The 4,445-nt window shown below is 51.8% G+C and overlaps 1 protein-coding gene across 1 annotated transcript in view; it reads right to left on the bottom strand.

The window, feature by feature from the left end:
- LOC122547671 (CD276 antigen-like) overlaps window positions 1–4,445 on the bottom strand; it is a 21,489-nt gene that overhangs the window by 5,301 nt on the left and 11,743 nt on the right. The window lies entirely within an intron of this gene.

Raw genomic sequence — 4,445 nt, 5'->3', positions numbered from 1 at the left:
GGAAGGGAGTCGGGGGGTGGTGGGGAGGGGGGGGGGGATGGTGACGGAGGGAATTTGAAATTGGAGAACACAGTGTTGAGTCCCCCCGGGCGGGAGGCTGCCCAGGGGGCGGATGAGGTTGGGTTTGTTGTGGCACTGGAAGAAGCCAAGGCTGCTGTTGTCGGAGAGGGAGTGGGAAGGGGAATTGAAATGGGCGGTGACTGGGTGACCCTCTGTCTCCCCTGGAAGGAGTGTTTGGGGCCCTGCATGCAGGTGAGGGAGGGGGTTGGGGTGATATCGGCAGGTTTGACATCTTTCCCGTGAGAATTATTGACTCACGAATTACTCTATTAGAGAGGGATAGAACACACAGGAACAGGAGGAGGCCATTCATAACTCCCTCCTCCAACCTGGATCTTTACTCTGTATCTAACCCCGTGCTGTCCCTGTCCCTGGGAGTGTTTGATGGGGGGACAGTATAGAGGGAACTTTACTCTGTATCTAACCCCGTGCTGTCCCTGTCCCTGGGAGTGTTTGATGGAGAGGACAGTGTAGAGGGAGCTTTACTCTGTATCTAACCCCGTGCTGTCCCTGTCTTGGGACTCACAGAGTCATAGCGATGTACAGAACGGAAATAGACCCTTCAGCCCAACACGTCCATGCTGACTCAGATATCCTAAATTAATCCAGTCCCATTTGCCAGCACCCGGCCCATATCCCTCCAAACCCTTCCTATTCATGTCCCCATCCAGGTGCCTTTTAAATGCTGTCATTGTACCAGCCTCCACCACTTCCTCTGGCACCTCATTCCACACACGTACCACCCTCTGGATGAAAAAGTTGCCCCTTAGGTCTCTTTTATATCTTTCCCCTCTCACCTTAAAACTATTTCCTCTAGTTCTGGACTCCCCCACCCCAGGGAAAAGATGACCTCCCAACTCCTGTACTCAATACTCTGACCAATAAAGGAAAGCATACCAAACGTCTCCTTCACTATCCTATCTACCTGGGACTCCACTTTCAAGGAGCTATGAACCTGCACTCCAAGGTTTTTTGGTACAGCCTCTCATGATTTTATAAACCTCTATAAGCTCACCCCTCAGCCTCCGACGCTCCAGGGAAAACAGCCCCAGTCTGTTCAGCCTCTCCCTGTAGCTCAAACCCTCCAACATATTTGTATATCTTTTCTGAACCCTTTTAAGTTTCATAACATCCTTGCCCCAACACACAATATTCCAAACAAGGCTTAACCAATGTTCTGTGCAGCAGCAACATGACCTCCCAACTCCTACAGTATATTCCTGATGAAGGGCTCTGGCCTGAAACGTCGACTCTCCTGCTCCTCGGACACTGCCCGACCTGCTGCGCTTTTCCAGCACCACACTCTCGACTCTGATCTCCAGCATCTGCCGTCCTCAGCGTCTCCTGTCCTCAACGCGCTGACCAACAAAAGCAAGCCGACGAAACGCCTTCATCCCCATCCCTCTCAGTTGGCTTCGTTTGGTGATTAACAGATTGAGGGAGTTGAGTCAATGACGTCCATTTAAAGGGGCAACTCCTCAGCGTTGGCTTTTCAAAGTGTTTGGTTGCAACTTGAAATGGTTCTGACAGTAAACCCTGGCTGTGAATCTGAGGGTCTGGAGTGTATGAGTTTGGCTGACTTCCAGCTTTGTATGAACTCTGCCTTGCCATTTAAGATGGAACACCCAAACAAATCATTCCGTTTCATTCTCACTGAGTCGCAGTTATTCATGTGTCTGTCCAGTTCTGTCACACACCAGTCTTCCATCCACTGAGTCTGTTCGGTTTGATTTATTGGAGGCCCGTGTACCTAAGTACAGTGAAACGTTTTGTTTTGTGAGCAACACAGGCAGATCGTGGCAAACCAGGGCATGCAGATCTGATTAGATCCCCTACAGTGTGGAAGCAGGCCCTTCGGCCCAACAGGTCCACACCGGCCCTCCGAAGAGCAACCCACCCACCTCTGACTAATGCACCTAACACTACGGGCAATTTCCCACGGCCAATCCACCCTGACCTGCACGTCTTTGGAATGTGGGCGGAAACCGGAGCACCCGGAGGAAACCCGCGCAGGCACGGGGGCAGAATGTGCAAACTCCACACAGACAGCCGCCCGAGGGTGGGATCGAACCCGGGTCCCTGACGCTGTGAGGCAGCAGTGCTAACCACTGAGCCATCGTGCCACCCCGGGGTATTTAGCCAGACCGAGGTATCCAGGGCTACAGCTGCACAGGGAGCTCAACATTCGATTTGAATTGGAGAGGTCCACTCATCAGCCTGGTAACGGCTGGGAAGGAACTGTTCCTGTTCCAAGCTTCTGTACCATTGGAGATCATTCCCGGGGTGGGAAGGGTCTTTGATGATGTTAGCAGCCCTTCCTGCGGCAGTGAGCTGTGTAAGTGGAGTCCACGCACGGGAGGTTGGTTCCCGGGATGGTCTGGGTTGTGCACACCACCTTCTGGATGTAGGTTTGCTCGCTGAGCTAGAAGGTTCATCTTCAGATGTTTCGTCACCACACTAGGTAACATCTTCAGTGAGCCTCCGGACGAGGCACTGGTGGTGTAGCCCGCTTTCTATTTATATCGAGTCATTGAGATGTAAAGCATGGAAACAGACCCTTCGGTCCAACCCGTCCATGCTGACCCAGATACCCCAACCCAATCTAGTCCCACCTGCCAGCACCCAGCCCATATCCCTCCAACCCCTTCCTATTCATGTCCCCATCCAAATGCCTCTTAAATATTGTCAGTGTACCAGCCTCCACCACTTCCTCTGGCAGCTCATTCCATACACGTACCACCCTCTGGGTGAAAAGGTTGCCCCTTAGGTCTCTTTTATATCTTTCCCCTCTCACCCTAGAGGTAGGATGTTTGAGTTTCTTTGGGTTGGTGACGTCATTTCCGGTGGTGATGTCATGTCCTGTTCTTTTTCTCAGAGGGTGGTCAATGGCATCCTCCTCCTGTAGTTGCTCACGGCCCCTGGGCAGAGCAGTTGCCATACCGGCCTGTGACGCAGTGGGACAGTGTGCTGTTGGTGGTGTGTCTGGAGAATTCGGTGAGGGTGCTGAATATCCTGAGCCTCCTGAGGGATAATGGGGCATTACCGTGCCCTCTTGAACATCTACACCTCCCACTGCCTCGGTAAAGTAGTCAACATCACCATCAAAGACCCCTCCAACCCCAGTACCACCCTCTTCCAGCTGGGAGAAGATACAAAAGCGTAAACACAGGCACCAACAGGTTGAGGAACACCTTCCTCCTTGCTGTTTTTACACTGACAGCCCTGCCCTCCCACCTATTCGAGTTGTAATCTCTCTGTGCACCTCCTCTTACAGCTGTCACACTGTAAGGTATGATTTGTCTGTAATGCAGGCAAAATAATACTTTCCACTGTATCTCGGTACACGTGATAATGATAAATCAAATCCAACCATTCCAGAACCTGTGGGTTTGCAGAGGTTAGATCTGATCAGTGATTCATTCCAGACTGTCCTATCACTTGCTGTTTCCGAAGGCAATTGTTGTAGGGTCCGGGGGGTGGCACCAGGGTTGAGTTGCGTATGCCAGCTGCCTCCTGCACTCTCTTGGTGCTGCTCTTTGGGCACCGAGGCACTGGCATCTCCCCATCTGTCCAGACGCCGGCCTGTGTCCGTGCGCAGGCCTCCAGCTGGGGAAGTGGGCGTCCAGCCTGGATCCCAGACTTCCGAGGAGTGATGTGGCGAGGAGCGACGCTGGAGATGACCCTCTTTAAATCAGCTCTGCCTCAGGGACGCCTCAGTGTTGCTCCAGAAAGTGAACGTCATCTTCTTGTGAACAAACTCCTGCTGGTCTGCCTGGAACCTTTTCCTGAACGGTTTCAGGAATTCAGCTTGGAATCTGGCCTGTTTGCCGAACTGTCGACGTTTCATGACAAATGGTCGGGGTGTATTTTTATCCTCTTGTGAAATGTGGTCAGAGTGAATTTTGGGATTTATTTTAATCCTAACCATCTGCCCTAGATGTTTCTCAGCACCTCCCACTCAGCCCCTGTTCTGATAATCCAACCTTCACTCTGACACCTTAGACCTGGAACGTAGAACAATCCAGCGCAGAACAGGCCCTTCGGCCCCCGATGTTGCGCCAACCTGGGAACTATTCTCAGCCCATCCCCCTACACTATCCCATCATCATCCATGTGCTTATCCAAGGATTGTTTAAATCTCCCTCATGTGACTGGGTTAACTACATTAGCAGGTGGGGTATTCCACACCCTTACCACTGACATCTGCCTCTGACATCTGTCTTAAATTAGATTAGGTTAGATTAGATTACATTACAGTGTGGAAACAGGCCCTTCGGCCCAACAAGTCCACACCGACCCGCCGAAGCGTAACCCACCCAGACCCATTCTCCTACATTTACCCCTTCACCTAACACTACGGGCAATTTAGCATGGCCAATTCACCT

Source organism: Chiloscyllium plagiosum, unplaced genomic scaffold (assembly GCF_004010195.1).
Source record: "Chiloscyllium plagiosum isolate BGI_BamShark_2017 unplaced genomic scaffold, ASM401019v2 scaf_8725, whole genome shotgun sequence".
NCBI lineage: Eukaryota > Metazoa > Chordata > Chondrichthyes > Orectolobiformes > Hemiscylliidae > Chiloscyllium > Chiloscyllium plagiosum.
Note: the sequence above shows the minus strand (reverse complement) of the source record. Positions and strands in the feature narration are given on the sequence as shown.